Raw genomic sequence first — 18,231 nt, forward strand, 5'->3', positions numbered from 1 at the left:
ACGGACAGACGCACATACATGCATAAATCGACTCTGAAAGTGATTCTATGCATATTCTCCAAAGGAACCATGTGTCTATCTCGTTTCCTTTTGTCTGTTACAAACATATGCACAAAGACATAATACCCTGTATCACAGTGTGGTGAAGGGTATAAAAACCGCCTTCATATTTTATAGAATAGAAACCCCTCCATATTCTGCTATGTCAAGAAAGACCTCCATCGTCTTCACTATAAAATACCTCATTGATATTCTGCAGTAGAGAAAGGCCTCTTGGGTCTTTCACAGTAAAGAAGGCATCCATTATCATCAAAGGAAAACATAGCTCTTGAATATTCTATAAATAAGAATGCCTGCTCAGAATTAAATACGTATACACGTACACAATGCTACACTCCAAAAGTAATCTTAATTTAGGATTTCAGGATTCCATCTGTCGGATCACCTAAATTCAAATTGTACTAAATCTATTACCCTTTAGTATCCATAAGTACAAATTTCCAAAACTACACCCCTACTCCAATCATACACTTCAACAGTAACTTTATTTCCAAATTCCATGATTCCATCTCTGTCGTATCACCTAAATCCAAATTGTACCAACTATTGTACCACATTTAACACGAAGAACTGTGAATTTCCGAACTATTTGCATACCTCAGTAATATTAATTCCAAAAATTTAGTATTCAAGCTCTATCGGTTAACCTAAACCCAAATTGTATCAAATTTCGTACTTTTCGCACACATAAGTACAATCCTACATCCCAGCAGGAATCCTAAATCCCAACAGGAATCCTAAATCTAAAATTCTAGCTCTATTGGGTTCTCTCAAAATTCAAATTGTACCAAATTTAGTACCTTTCAGTACACATACGAATTCACAAAACTATTCAGTTCTATATTCTAATAGTAATCTTAATTGAGATTTTTACTATTCCAGCTCTAAATTCAAATTGTATTAAATTTAGTACCACTTAGTTCCCATAAGTACAGATTTACAAAACTACATCCATTCCCCCAATCCTACAATAATCTTATTTCCAAATTTAAGTGTTCAAGCTCTAACGGTTCACCTAAATCCAAATTGTTACAAAATTTAATACCATTTATTATACATTTGTGGGAATTTCAAAATCTATCCCAATCAACAGTGATCCTAACTCCAAATTTCAGGGTTCCAGCTCTATTGGTTCGAATTTTACCAAACTTAGTACACATAAGTACGAATTTCCCAAAGTACCAACATACCGCAATTCTACAATGCAGTTGTAATCGTATTTCATAATTTCAGTGTTCCAGTTCTTCCGGTTAACCAAAAATCAAAATTGTACCAAATTTAGTACAATTACAATTACTCATTAGATGAAGTTTGTAAAACTTCCTACATACCCCAATCCTACACACCATCAGTGATCCTAACTCCAAATTTCAGAGTGCCAGCTCTATCGGTTCCACCAAAATTCAAATTGTACCAAATTTAGTAAATATAAGTACGAATTTCCCAAACTACCAACATACCTCAATTCTACAATGCAGTTGTAATCTTATTTCCTAATTTCAGTATTTCAGCTCTGCCGGTTCACCTAAATCTAAATTGTACCAAATTTAGTACACAGTAGCAGAAAATTCCAAAACTTTCTACGCACCCCAATCCTACAACCCCAACAGGATTACAGCTCTACATTTTAGGATTACAGCTCTATTGGTTCACCCAAAATTCAAATTTAGTACACATAAGTACGAATTTCCCAAAACTACCAACATACCTCAATTCTACAATGCAGTTGTAATCTTATTTCCAAATTTAGGTGTTCCAGCTCTATTGGTTCACCTAAATTCTAATTGTACCAAATAAAGTACTATTTAGTACATATCGTACACATAAGTATAAATTTCCAAAACTGCCTACATATCCCAATCCTACACTCCGACGGTAATATTAAGTTCAAATTTCAGGATCCCAGCCAAATTTAGTACTATACCAAATTTAGTACTGTTTAGTACTTTTCGTATATATACACATAAGTATAAATTTCCAAAATTACCTACATATCCCAATCCTACACACCGACGGTAATATTAAGTTCAAATTTCAGGATTCCAGACAAATTTAGTACTGTACCAAATTTAGTACTGTTTAGTACTATTCGTATATATGAGAACACGCTTTCAAAACCACCTTCTTATATCGATCTTAATTCGAATTCCATATTTCATGTTTCATTCACATGCTACGAAATTGTACCAAATTTAGTACATTTTAGTACTTTTTCAATGTTTTTAGTTCGAATTTCCAAAAAAAAAAAAAAAAAACCTTTTGCTACATCTATTCTACACTCCATTTTAAATTTCAAATAGTTCTAGCTCATCCGGTTTGCGAAATTTTTCGTGTCGTTCTAGAACGAATTTCCAAAAACCCAGCCTTATCTGACATCTTTGGACTTAGAGTGACCCTCGCCCAAGATTCCAGCTTCAGCCATTTCGTCTGGGTGTTGATGAATCGTTAGTCAGTCATTCAATCACTTCACTACTTCAATAGTACTCCGAAAACTACAGAAGTTCTGATCTTCATCTGAAGGGGTTTTCAACAAGCGATGTTATTTTCAATAGACCGGTATTTATATAACATCCATTACCGAAGATGCAAGAAGCCAATAGAATAAGTGTGACAAAGAGGTCTTCTATGCTATAGTAGACCCAGAAAGTCTCCTTCTTGACCAAAAAAAGAAAGGAAACAAAAGGAAAACAAATGGAATATTTCTATCCGGAAAATGAATTAGGTTTACTGAATATGTGTTTACTGTCCCATAAAAGACCAATGCAATTATCTTCCACTATAGAATACATAGGTCTTATATTCTGTTGAAGATCTTTCCCATAAAAGACTCATCATGTTATTATCAGGGTGCGCAAAAATTCGCTCGCGAATGAATTAAAATACATTCTCTTGGTTTTGTGTTCATTTTAAGAATGAATTTATGGTGATAAATTCTTCACCAAACGAGCATTCGCCAAAGAATTTTCGCACACACATAACAAACGAGTGAGAGCACTCAAAGAATGTTCGCACACACATAACAAACGAGTGAGAGCACTCAAAAATGATCGTTCGTTTCGTTTGGTGGTTGAAATTCTTTCTGACGTTCTCTCACGGATGAAAACAAACATTCCCGAATTCTCGCGAATGCTCAAAACAGCAACAACAATCTGACTTTTGTTATTACACACACGTTCTGCTACACACACATTCATGCGTTGTGTGTGTTTACTTTTTTATGATATGTTTGTGGTTGTTTTTAGCAGTGCTCGCGAGAATTCGCGAACATTTGTTTTTTGAGTTTTTCAAAAGAAAGTTCTTCAGCAAAGAATGAATCGACGACGCTTGCAGCGAAGTTTTATCGTTCGTGAATTTTTCGTGCAATGCGAACATTCGCATTCATTGTAACTTTATCATTCGCGATAAATTGAAAACATTCGAATTCTCGCCCGTGAACATTCGTGAGAAAGAGCGTGTCTTATTCATTCTTCGCACCCTGATGACACAAGAGATCTTCCCTTCTGTATAAGACTAAGGAAGTCTTCTATGCTATAGTAGACCCAGAAAGTCTTGTTCTTGACCAAAAAAGAAGAAAGAAAACGAATGGAATATTTCTATCCGGAAAATGAATAAAATATTTTTTATCATAAAGAATATCTGTGTGGTTTGCCATCCTAAAGACGACCGAATAGGTTTTCTGTCCCATAAAAGACGAATCAAATTTTCTTCCACTATAGAATACATCGGTCATATATTTTGTAGAAGATCGGGCAGGTGTTCTCTCCCATAAAATACTCATGAGTTATTTATTGATTTAACAAAGGCTTTTTTACCACTTGTTATTATAGAACTTGTCATAAAATGTCATTGTATGTCATTTTGTTGTTTTTGTTTTATATTTAACAACGTACATGTATTGGTGCTATGTATAACACAAAGATAATTAATAAATTCAACACTCCGATGATGATGGCGACGATAATTTGATCGGTCGCAATGCTAAATAGTCAAGTTATAAGCTATTAATAATGTGCTAAACGTTTTCAAGTTACTTGCTAATTGCAGGCGGGAGGGAGGAAGGTAGATGGATAATTCGATTTGTTGAAAATGTTTTCTTATTTTCTTTTACTCTTCCTTTTCATTGACATGATTTTGAATTGTTTTCCATCTTCATCTTCGTCTGTTCATATTCTGTGGTGTTAAATTTGTATTGTGTTGGGGGCAATTAGTTTGAATGATGTGTCATCATACCTAGTTGGTGTTGAGTAGTTCGATCACCTTCCGATAGCCCCAATGAATCTCAGATTCTTTTGGATTGTTTTAATTTTCATATTTTTCTTTTGCCATCCTTTCCGTACAATTCTATAAATTGAGTGTGTTGTTTTTGTTTTTATGACCAATAAAATGTGACTACACCATCACATATATATTTGTCTGCGTGTATTATAAACATTTACACATGAATATGTAAGTACAAATCGAAGATGTTGTGGATTGTGAAATCGTATGAACTAGGATTATTGACTTCGCTCTAAAATTAACAAAATGGTGGACCTTTGAAAAAATATTTTTGAAAAATCGCCGATTTTTTACCAAAATAAGGAAGATCTTCACCGATTGGCTTTATCCTAGTTCATACGAGAGGTATACACTCCCAGAGAAACGTTGCCAAATTTGGAACCGATTGGGTTATTAGTTTTTGAGTTATCGTGCCCGCCATTCGCAAAAAAATGTTTAGAGAAAAACGCGTTTAAAGTTTGAGAAGCCCTTCAGCCGTCAATATTGCAATTTAAATCGGAAACAAAGAATATTACGCTAAAATTTTCAATACTAAAAACAACAATACATATATACAATACTTACAAAGTTTTCAAATGTTAAAATGGTGGCGACAAATCGTCGTTACAGGAACACTATAACAAGCCCTTTAGTAATTGTTCCACATGCACCGGTCGAATTGTATATTCCAATTGCCAATAAACAAATTACGAACCGTTGAAATTACTTTGAAATTCAAATTCAATGCAATTCTGTAATGAAAAAAAAAGAAAAATTTGAAAAATATAGAAAAAAAAAAACTTGGAAAATTTTATTAAAAAACCGGTGAGCGGAGCAGTATAGTCGGACGGGGCCGACCATATGATACCCTACACAACTTCCATGAAAATCTAACTTTCGGTGGTACTATATTCTGAGCTTGGGCAATATTTTGCGATATTTGCGCTCTCCTATAATTATTTGTCCAGATTCCCTTCGATGAAAGTTGTGATGTTCGACTTTCAATTGCGGCCTATAAATCGACTCGAAAAAAAATACAAAAATAAGTTTTCAGTCCACTTCATCCCAAAATTATTATCTGATCATCATCGAAAATTATAGGCGTTGTCCTTGATCATAAATGAAACCTCATGGAACATTTAAAAGTCATCTGCGCCATATTTCCGCCTTCCAGTGTGGTAATGGTTTACTAAATAATATCTGAATACCTAAACACCTGTAAATATTTAAGTGTAACTCCCACATCTGAGTTCATACGACCATATAAATGGTATCAATTTAAAGGTCAACCACTCCTCTTGAACATACTATCAACTTCTCGGCTCTATGTCATTCAGGAGTAAATATATACGCTGCAGAATCCAAATTTTGTCATTGTTCACACAAAAGTCAGGGTCCATTTGAACCGCTAAATATTGACCGATCTTTATCAAAACATGCATGCTTATTCTCTGGCCCGATCCCCTTCTCCATGCAAAAATTCGCGGTGATTGGGCCATAATTGCGGCCTCTGGAGCGACCAGAAAAACCGACAAAAATAAAGTTTTTGGTCCATTTCATCCCCTAAATATTAACCGATCTTTTCCAAAAACAATAGGGGTCTTCATTGGCCAGAACCCATCCTACATGCAAAAATTCGTGAAGATTTCATCCCCTAAATATTAACCGATCTTTTCCAAAAACAATAGGGGTCTTCATTGGCCAGAACCCATCCTACATGCAAAATTTCGTGAAGATTGGTCCATAACTGTGGCCTGCATCGTGTTTACAAATTATAATGGACAGACGGACACACATGTCTAGATCGACTCAGCTAGTCGAGATATGACGATCGGTATACTTAAAGGTGGGTCTAGGACCAATATTTCGCTCTTGGGGCTGCACAAAGCTATAATACCCTGACAACATAGTTGTGTAGGGTATAAAAAAAATAATTTTTCAACAAAGCCAAAATAATGCAGAAGAAGAAGATGGCTTTTCAATAACAAAAGAAAGGTCTTCTATATATTTAGAGGAGGAAGGGTTTTCTATTAATAAAAGAAGTTAAAGCACGCTGGACGTTGGGCGACAATAAAGAACGCCTCACGTTGCGTGTTAAAGAAGCATGCCTCACGTTGGGCGTCAATAATGCAACTCGTGACCGGAGCTGGTATGGCTGCATCCGAAACAACAAGATTTACAAGAATGCTTTTATTCCTTGTTTAGGAACTACTTCCAGCTTATGATCTGAGTCCAACAACTTGGGCAAGCGTGGTTAATGATCTTAAGCCTTCAGTGTTCGCTAAACGAATTAGAGTCGGGGAGTTCGAATTCGGAGTGTCGCGATTTCATTGATTTCAATTTCAATTTATATTTTTTCCATCAAAAACTTAAACATAGTTATTTAATAACTTAAATCTAACAATAATTCATTTCGTATGCTTAACAATAAATTCTTATTTTCCTAAGCTTATCTCTCTAATACATAAATGTCCTGCAGATTTTCTGCAGACTAACTCTAAACTTATATACGCTTACAATCTATCTATAATTAATTTATAACTATATAATCTCCTAAAAAATGATGTGAAAAAAAGGAGCCCTTATCGAATTTTTATATATTTTATCTTAAAAACTACTGAACTAAAAGCTAAGTATTAAATCTAAATTGGGGTTTATGTACAGGGTTAGGTGGGATGGGATTAGAGACAAGGAATATTTACAAGGGTTTGGGATGGAGGATTTATTTACAATATATACAATACAGATAAGGACGCTTTACCCGCTACTGCGACGTGCTATATACGGTAATATCTATATCTAGCGTCCCAAACCTACGATGATAGAAGAGGAGCTGGTCATCTCTATATAGAAGACCTTCTTCGTTCAAGGTGGCTAAACTGCTCGGAGGCCTATAATTGGCCCGAATTAACCTTTCGACGTCTGCTTCGTGCAAAAGGCTATCTCTAACTAGATTATTTTCTAAAGTTGCCGCTCGGTCTAGGAACCTAAGAGCGGATGCCATTAGAAAGTTATCTATACGGCTGAAGTCGATGGAATCATACACTACTCTATTGGCAGGTAGTCGCCATATTCCATCTACTCCTTGTTCTGGCCTTAAGCCTAAGCAGGACCTAAGGATTCGCCTCCCCCAAATGCGCAGCCTCTCCATTTGGTGGGAAGAGATCCCAGACCAAACAGGGAAGGCGTACGCAATTAGTGGCCTTATTATTTGCTTGTAGATAAGTAGCCTAACTTTCACGGAAAGCTTTGAGAGCACGCTGGTAGAGCCAATATACTCCTTGCGATTTCATTGAAATTAGATTGAGCTTAAGTACTACCTTTGAGAAGCAAGATCCTCGTCTAGTATTGGTTGTGTAATAATGTAGTAGATTCAGAGATGTAATTTTATGGTACTATTTACAACGGTTACTTATGTACATAATATAAGTAACCGTTAATTTCAAATATTTAAATGTTAAATGTGGTAAGTGTTTACATTATCGTAAATAAAATAAATAACTTGAATTAAAGTAGAGTTGATCCGTTTGAAAGTGTAAAATGTTCAGCCGGTATTGCCGACAGATATACAGGAAGAGATAAATAAAAACTGCAACAAAGTCAAACGCCGTAATTTTTACATTTTTTTTTAATTTTATTGAATGAACGCAAACATTGTCGGAAATATCATCTAATTTTAGAATAAGTTTAGATTTGTTCGAATTGGTCACCTTTGGTCTTCAAACGGCCAATGAAACCGTCACACGCTGACCGAATGTTGCTCTGTGGTATTTTGGCCCATTCCCGGCGAAGCGTTTGCTTGAGATGACCTACACTTTGGTATTTTTTAGTGCCAACTTTCTTTTCAAAATATTCCAGACACAATAGTCCAATGTGGATTGGTATCCGGAGATTTTGGTGGCCATTGTGCGCTGGAAATGAAGCGAGGAACCTAATTTTTTAACCATTATTGGGTGGCGCGTGCTGAGTCCTGTTGCAATGTCCAAGGTCTGCGGCCAAAATGTTTGTGTGCCCAAGGTTTTAATACACCCTCCAGAATAGTTTCGCTAATATTCGGCATTTATTCACGATTAATGCGATCATCGGCTGTTATGGCGGCCCACACCTTCACCATGGCCGGCGCTTGATTTGTGGTGGCCAACCGAAGGTACACATTTCCTGCTGACCTTTTTGGCAAGTTAACACGATCATTTTTTTAACAAACTGCTGGACAACGAATGTTTTCTCATCGGAGAAAACCAAATTCGGCAGTTCAGCACTTTCGGCCAGGCGAAACAACTCTTTAGCTCTTTTGTGTCCATTTTCTTTCTGTTGCGGTGTAAGTTTATGCACTTTTTGGAATTTCAATGGCTTTACCCCGAGCTCATTTTTCAATATTTGCCGCAGCAGTCTGAAATTTGTTGCAGTTTTTTTTTTTCATTTCACCCTGTACACACTTAGTCTATGGTTTGGGTCGAAGGTATAATTAGGGGTTGGGTAGTACCAGACATGATAATTGTACTAAATCTTTATCTATATGAAGAAAGTGATTCGAACTATACGTATCCGAAATGTACTACAATGCACTATGTTTTTTTACGTTTATTTTGGCATAAGCTCTAATTTTAAAGCTATTGAATTGAAATTTGGTTTGTATACATTTTTTATGCTCCCAAGATGACCTACCAATTTTCATATGATTTGGGGCACTATTTCATATAGCTGCCATATAGCCGATCTGGCCGATTTGTTACGACTTTTTTTTGTTTATAAAGCTATTGAAGTGAAATTTGGTTTGTATACATGTTTTATGCTCCCAAGATGACCTACCAATTTTCATATGATTTGGTAAGATATAACCGATCAGGCCGATTTGCCCCAACTTTTTTGTTTATGAAGCTATTGCAGTGAAATTTGGTTTGTATAATGATTCATATGATTTGGGGCTCTATTTCATATAACTGCATATAACAAAATGTTTGTTCCTTACTTCGGATATATTTCCATTACTCACTGCTTTATTCAAAACAAAGGCCATGTCTCTGTTGTTGAATATTTTGGCTGAAACCGTAGCAGCAATGATATAGCGTATTTTGTGAAGCAACTTCGAAGGCTAATTTCCTTTTTAGCCTAGGTCCAGCATGTTCATAATTTAATTTTGGGCGACCTATTTTGTTTGGTGAAACATACTGCTTATCCATTACCATAATTATACTTTTGCTAAGCCATTTTGAATGTTTAGTTTTAAATCGCTCCAATTTTTTTAATAACTTGGCATTTACACCTTTTTGCAATGCTTTGCCATTCACAAGTTACACTCCACGAACAAAACTACAATTTATAGATTTTAACTAAAAAGCTATACATAAACAAAACATTTCACAGCATTACAACAACAGACAAATATGCAAAAAATGGCATCTCGTCTTAATTTCACATACCTGCACTAACGTTTTCCATAATTAAACATTTTAATTTTTTTTTCAATTTTGTCAAATTACAAGCAAGTACCAAAACAATGTAACTTTCAAACTGCTGACTTTTGAAGCTCGCCAGCAAAAAAAGGGTTGCCACCGGATTGATAATAAATGTTTTTGTTTTCTAATATGGGTGACTACATTTAGGAAATCAGTTACATTTCAAAATATGAAAACAAAAAATCATACTTTTTGCCCATAGTGCAATGTACTAAATTTGTTATCATTTCGTAGCATGCGAATGTATGGAGCCAAAAACTTTAAAATTTTGATTGCAAATTAAGATTGAGAATTATGGTCGATGAAGGAGGTTTGGAAAGCGTGTACTCATGTTTACGAAAAGTACATACTAAACTGTACCAAATTTGGTACAATTGGAATTTGTAGAAACGGATGGAGCTGGAATCCTGAAATTAACATCAACGTCAGAGTGTACGATTGGGATATGTTGGTAGTTTTGAATATTTGGTATTTTGGTTGGTTGGTATTTTGGGAAATTCTTTCTAATGTGTACTAAATTTAGTACAATTTGAATTGGAGCTGGAATTCTAAATGTTGAAATGAACATTAAAGCCAGAGTGTACGATTGGGATATGTAGGTAGTTTTTCAGTTGTACTATATATAATAATTTGTATAATTTGAATGTGGGTTAACCGATAGATCTGGAACACTGAAATTTGGAAATAAGATTACTACTGCTTTGCAGAATTGAAGAATGTTAGTATTTTGCGGAATTCGTACTTATGTGTACTAAATGTAGTACAATTTAAATTGGGGAAACGGATGGAGTTGGAATTCTAAATTTGGAAATTAATATTGGGATATGTAGGTGGTTTCTCTAATTTGTACTTAGAGGACGAAAAGTACTAAATAGTGCAATATTTGGTACAATTTGAATTTAGGTGAACCGACAGATCTGGAACACTGAAATTGGGAAATATAAAATTCAGGTATGTTTGGGAAATTCGTATTTATGTGTACTAAATTTGTTACAATTTGAAATTAACGTGAACTGTAATCCTGAAATTTGGAGTTAGGATCACTGTTGGCGTGTAGTTTTGTACATTTCAACTATTGAGTACTAAATTTGGTACAATTTGAAATTAACGTGAACTGTAATTCTGAAATTTGGAGTTAGGATCACTACTAAATTTGGTACAATTTGAATATAGGTGAACCGATAAAGCTGACAGAAATTTTGTAATACGATTATTGTTGGAGTATGGGATTGTTTATGAATACTAAATTGTACTAAATTTGATACAATTTGAATTAAGATTACTGTTGGAGTGTAGAAAGGAGGTCTGCAGTTAGTTTTGTGAATTCGTACTTATGTGTACTAAATGGTACTAAATTTGGAACAATTTGGATTTAAGTGGAGCGATAGAGTTGTAATCCTGAAATTTGGAAATAACACTACTTTTGGAGTGCAGAATTGCAGTATGTGTCTAGTTTTGGAAATTTGTATTTATGTGTACTAAATTTTGTACAATTTGAATTTTGAGTGAATATATTATATTCGATTTTGCAATGTTTGGTTTAAATCGAATGCTCTGGTCGCATGATACAATTCTATGGAGAAGATACCAGAAGGAGTGAACCGAAATTACACATTTGCAGCAAATCGTGCGCACCAGACAGTTAGACGAAGGGATCACCGATTCAAAAATTCCTGACACGATCTTAGGGTGTAACAAGCCCATAATTCGATGAGGCAATTTTTATCGTAACTAAGGCAAAATATTGAAAAATAGAATAAAATAGATTTTGAAAAATCCTTTCTCTCGGCAGAGGAATTTCTATATTTGTATGTAAACCCCATGGTCATATTTATAATACAAACTACACAAAGGATTCTCCTACCAAATACATAAACATACATACACATGTACGTATGTATGTATGTGGTTATACACACGTATATCAATATCCACCAAAATGCACTCAACATTTTGCATCCTATTTTCGCTGCTACAATTGTTATTATGTACGAATGGTATGGCATGATATGGTTGTCGGGATGCAGGCTGGATGGATGGGTGAGTGGTTGTTCGGTAGGTCGGTTGGGACGGTCAATCTGTCGTTGGTTGTTATATTGGATGAAAAATCTAAACAGAAGTAATACTGCCAATGCTGCTAAACTAAAACTTACCAAAGGCAAAGTTTGACAAACAGCTAAAACGGCTCGCATTTCATTTCAAATGCAACACCATGCACCCACCCACCCATCCACCACGCACACATATCGCCTTATCACTGTCGTTCCCTACCCCCACCCACAGCCTAGCCCATACATTTTTGGTTCTCACCCACTCTTTGTTGCATGGGGGGGCAGTAGAGTTGAAACGTTGAAATGCATTCAGACTGCCATCGCCACCACCACCATCTCCGCCATTTGTAAAACTATGGCGTTTTCGTTCTAATACATTTCTATATACCAAATATATGTAGCTATGTATATTGGTTGCAAGGTATATACATATCATTCTTATATACTACATTGACAAGTTATGTACAATACATAAATGAAAAATAACAATTCACTGATTTTGAAATAATTTGAAATTTTTGTAAGGCATTTTGAAAATCCCGTTTCAATTACAATAGAATTAGAATGTGATTTATTCTGATATTCTATGTAAATCGGGATTCAAATTTGACAACTACTAGTAGTAAGGCAGAAGGGGTCTTTTATACGTCGAAGATAACTTTTATATATATAGAAGAGGTCTACTCCTGATAGACCTTGACATCTTCTATAGTGGAAAAATGTAGACAGAATTGAACTTTTCAGTAGGAAAATGAGAGCTAAAGGGGCGACCGATGGATACCGATGTGGAATACAAGCGGGTGGGAAAGTGTGCTTCCATCTCCCTGTAGACAAAATATATTCCAAGCCTCCCAAATATTCTAATAACCAACCTCGTCATCAATATCTTAACTTAGGTATGACCGGAGATAGGTAAATGGCAACACTAAATTCGCACGGACCCAATCACTGCATAACATTCAGGAAGAAATTCTTTCTAGACAACAATAGATGGAATCTCCATCACCTAGGTGGCAGCACAGAGGAAATTGCACCACTAAATAGGCAAGACTACCAACCAAAATTCCAAGAGATGTTGTTTCTAGACAAAGATAGATGGCATGCCCATCACAGAGGAAAATAGCACCAAGAAATAAGCAAGGTTTCCAACCATTTCACAAACTTCATTGAGACTTTGTTTCTTGGTAAGGATAAATGGCTGGACGCCATGCGGAGGAAAATATCAACACCAAATAAGCAAGGATACCAACCACTAAACAAAATTAAATGAGGCGAAATTTCTAGGAAACGAATGCCACCCAGAAGAAAATAGCACCACTAAATAAGCAAGTATCTCAACCATTGAATAAAATTTAATTCCGTGTTGTTTCTAGGAAATCATAGGCGGCAGCACAATCACATACGACGCCACCTACAAGAAAATTACAACAACAAACTAAGCAAGGATTCCAAGCACTTAGGAGGTCGGGCCGCACAGAGGAGAACAGCAACACTAAATAAGCAAGGATACCAACCACTGAACAAAATTAAATGAGGCTATGTTTCTAGGAAATATATTAGTTTGGAGAAAAATAAATCCATTATTTTCATATGAACTATAGGACTTTATTTAACATGCATCGGAATATCTGATTTGGGGTGAAACACCTCAAATCAGATAGCCAAACCAGGACTAACGGCCAGGAAGCTTCTGTTATGCATTTGGTGGGACGGATTATTTCTTATGAGTTGTTTCCATATGGCCAAAGCCTAAATTCTGATCTTCACCACGATCGTTTTCGCACAGAGTTATCACATGTGATCTATTTATCATCTCCAGTCACGATCCGTTTAAAAACTGGGTATATCTCATTTCGGGGCTTCGCAGAGGGAGATTCGATCCATCCCATTTTGTTTCTGTTAATTGGTGTGGCACATAAACATCGAGCTTCTTTTTGAAACCAGCTTTGTGCAAACAGTTTAAAACATGTTACGACTGCTAAAATGCCGATCAACTTCGATCATTTTTCCGATTTTATGGACATTTTCGACGAAGATTTCTTCTGGATTTTTTTCCCCAACCTCATATATGGTAACCCCTTCATCTACGACGCCACCCAGAAGAAAATAGCACCACTAAATAAGCAAGGATCCCAACCATTGAATAAAATTCACTTCCATGTTGTTTCTAGGAAACCGTAGGTGGTAGCACAATCACCTACGACGCCACCTACAAGAAAAGTACAACAACAAACTAAGCAAGGATCCCAAGCACTTAGGAGCCGGCCAAAAGGAAAATGACAACAAAAAATAAGCAAGGATCCCAACCACTGCAAAAAAATGTATGGTGACGTTGTTTCTAGGCATCGATAGATGAAAATCCCCACACATAGGGGTGAAATAGAAAAAAATGATTGCTCCACTTTGACACTAAATTGAAATTTGTATTAGCAAAGACACTAATCAATTGTATTTTCCGGAGGGTCCCAAAGGGTTTATTGTGAAAATAAAAAAATAAAATGGATTTTATAAAATTTAAACGATGAAACTGAATAATGTATAATATATTTGATAAAAAATAATAATGCAAAAATTACCTAATATTATCAACTCGGATGACAGTGGGATCATTGTACACAAACATTTATATTGCATAATGGATATATCCATAACTTTAAAAACTATTTCTGAATGCCCGTTTTATTCGATTTTCTGTGAGAGACCTGGGTGATAGTGGGCAACGTTGAAAATTACAGTCATATTGTGAAAATACCTATTAAGATCTAGCTTAAATGAAAGCCCTAGGAGTGTACTTTCAGAATATACATTCATATTTTTCAATAAGAATTTCTGAATACCTCGATTTTGATTTTATCTGAGAGACCTGGGTGATATTGGGCAGAATAACATTTCGAATTACAAACGTAATATACCACTGCCCGTCGCCCTTTTATGAAGAAGTCTATACAAACATGAACATGAGAAAAAATTTGTTGGCTTTTTTTTTTTTTTGATTAATTTAGCTAGACGAGCCCACTAACTTTCGCTGTCGCTGCAATCTGCTTTTTTGTTGTTTGCTTCTCAGCACTGGGTGTCATCGTGACGTTGAAAAAATAAACAAATAATTCAATTATAACTGTGTGCACATTAAGGTGATACGAGCGAAAAAGAAGAAATATGTGTTTCAAAATGCCGGCTGAATTGAATTCGAAGCCTCCTGACAATTTAATCACCACCAATAAACTAGAAATGGCAGTAGGTAGCGCCACCCAGAGGAAAAATGCAATTCACAATACTTTTCTCGGTTTTTGTTTCGAGTTTCATCTCTGCGATTTCATATCTGGACATAATTTGATCTATGGGCCAAGTCGGGGAGTTATTTACTTGAATTCAAAAACAACGAAATTTTCTAAAACAAATACTCATCCGCCAGGAATTGAAAAGCGAAGAATCTCATGTGGTAATTCAATGGTTCGACAAAAGTAATACTCTCCCAACCCTAATATATTCACGTACACACACCGACTTATATTGATTGTTTGTCATGCTGTAACAATGAAATGATGTAGAATTACTCTCGGGGACCTTGAAAGTATGACAACTCGCGGGAGTTTTTATTGATGATAACACATAGCAATAAATACTCGGCACTTAAGAATTCATTTTCTTTCGAGAAGAGCTTTGCTGGTCTTCCAAAAGAAGAACATATGTACGTCTATAAGGACAACTTCCGATATTCGATATGACGTTGGCTTCTAATTGGCGATATATGAAGACTTTCTGTTTTTTTACAGGAAGACATACTTTTTCCTATAAGCATACCATTTGTTTTGCTATACGAAGAACTATTAGTGCATTAGACCCTGTAGTATTCTACATGATGACAATTTTCTCTTCTATAATTCAGTTTAGTTTCCAATAATAATTTATACGGTATTCAATAAGAAGACCATTTGATTTGCTACAGAATAAGAATTTCTATAAAACGAACATTGAAACCTTTTATAAGAAGCTTCACTAGTCTTCTATTAGATCAGTGAGGCTGATAAGAAGACATTCTAATTGTCTATGGAAAATTCTTCTAGACATCTATAGGAAGGCCTTCTAAATTTATATTAGAAGAAATACTAGTCTTACATAAGAATACATTCTAATTTTCTTCAAGAATATCGTTTAGTCTTCTATAATAAAACCTACTGATGAATATCGTTTTAAAGGCCTACAGTTCTTCTATAAGAAGGCCAGGTGGTACAACTAGATTTCCGTGTCTTTTAATAAAAAAATCCTTTCGTTTTCTTTAATACATTTTCTGGTTTCTCCTATGAAGACCTTCTGATATTTTATAACAAAAAATCTGTTTATAGGTCTAATGACGGTATATTCACTTTGTTGCGGCAAAAATGTGCCTTATAGAAATATCGATTTTAGGCCCCAAGTTTATTTAGACCAAACACCTTTTTAAAGTATTTGGAATCGATTTACAAAAGTCCTTTTATCCGACTGTCTGTCTGGCCGAATAGTGTACACCATAACGCTCGATAGGGAGTAACCGATTTCTCCCAAACTTTGCAACAGGATGCGAAGATTGATTAAAATACACTCTTTCTCACGAATGCTCACGGCGAGAATTCGAATGTTTATCGCGAATGATAAAGTTACAATGAATGCACAAGCATTTGCTATCTTACGCGAATGTTCGCATTACACGAAAAATTCACGAACAATAAATATTCGCTGCCAGCGTCGTCGATACATTCATTTGTGAGCATTCCTTGCTGAAGAACATTCTTTTGAAAAACTCAAAAAACAAATGTTCGCGAGCACTGTAAAAACAACAACAAACAATATTTCATAAACAAAGTATAGTTTGTTATTCGAATAAAAAAAAACACCTGTCCATGTTGCTATTTTGAACATACGCGATCCTTCAGGAATGTTCGTTTTCATTCGCAAAAGAATGTCAGAAAAAATTTCAACCACCAAACGAAACGAACGATCGTTGTTGTGTGCTCGCACTCGTTTGTTATGTGTGTGTGCGAACATTCTTTGGCGAATGCTCGTTTGGTAAAGAATTTTTCACCATAAATTCATTCGTAAAATAAACACAAAACGAAAAGAATGAATTTTAATTCATTCACGAGCGAATTTTTGCTCACTCTGCTTTGGACATCGTAATATTTCTTCCAAACTTAGTTTTAGTTCGAAGATGGGGAAATGGCTAAAAATTTGGTGAAAATAATAATATGCGAAAGGATAATAGGATTTTAATCAAACTTTGTACAACCTATGAGAAGGGAATATATCTGTGTCGGCAACACAAATTGACACTTTTTTCGAATAAGACTTCCTTCCGTTTGCAATATTCACCGAATACCCTATTCTAATTCTATGTCGAACCATGTCCGTTTATGTGTTCTAAAATCAAATTTGAGACCAACGCACATTTTCCTAGTATGAATTATATTGCAAATATTGAAAATAGGTCCACGTTTTGGTATACAGTCCCCATATAAAGACACCTCGAAGGCTTGGTATTTTGGATACGTGTTCAGACTGAATTTAACTATTTATTATTATTCAGTTTTATTAGTATAATTCAATACATTACAAAATTCACATAAGTTAATACACAATTTCTTAATTTACATATTCATTTCTAATTACATTTATACATTTTTTCTTAAAAATTATTATATTCATTTCTTCTTTAATATCATAAGGTAATTCATTGTATATTTGTAGACCTCTGTAAAATATAGATTTTTGCATCGCTATGGTTTGTACACGGTGGATTCTGAAGTCATTTGAATTCCTTAGATTATATGGTTGAGCATCTCTTACAAACACGATTTGTTCTTTCAAATATTCTGGTGCCTTTCCAATTTTTATTTTATGTATAAATGTTAGTGTATTTAATTTTAATCTTTGCTTTATATTCATCCATTTTATCGCGTTCAGCATTTCCCTTATAGGTGTATATATATTACATTTCAATATTGATCGCATTGCTTTGTTCTGAAGTTTCTGAAGTCTATTAATTTGTTGTTGATTGCAGCAGGTATACATAATTGTGGATCCATATTCGAAGTGTGGTTTTACAATCGTATTATAGATATTTATTGCCGTAATCGTGGATACATTTTTTCTTATTCTTTTAAAAAAGCCAATCTTTTTACAAATAAAATCTATATGGTCATTGAAATTTAATCTCTTGTCTATAATATTGCCATTAATTTCAAAATTTAAAGGGTTAGTTCTATTTAGTTCCAAAATTTTTGTTTTTTGCTTGTTTAGTTTTAGCTTGTTCATTTTTAGCCATTTATTAATATTTTTTATGTCGTAAGCTAGCTTGTCGTGACATTCTTCATCTGAATCTCCTTCTGCGTATATCAAAGTGTCATCAGCGTATAGGACTATTTCAATATTTT

Source organism: Musca vetustissima, unplaced genomic scaffold (genome assembly GCF_032173495.1).
Source record: "Musca vetustissima isolate MV318-11 ecotype Yass unplaced genomic scaffold, APGP_CSIRO_Mvet_v1 utg4342, whole genome shotgun sequence".
NCBI lineage: Eukaryota > Metazoa > Arthropoda > Insecta > Diptera > Muscidae > Musca > Musca vetustissima.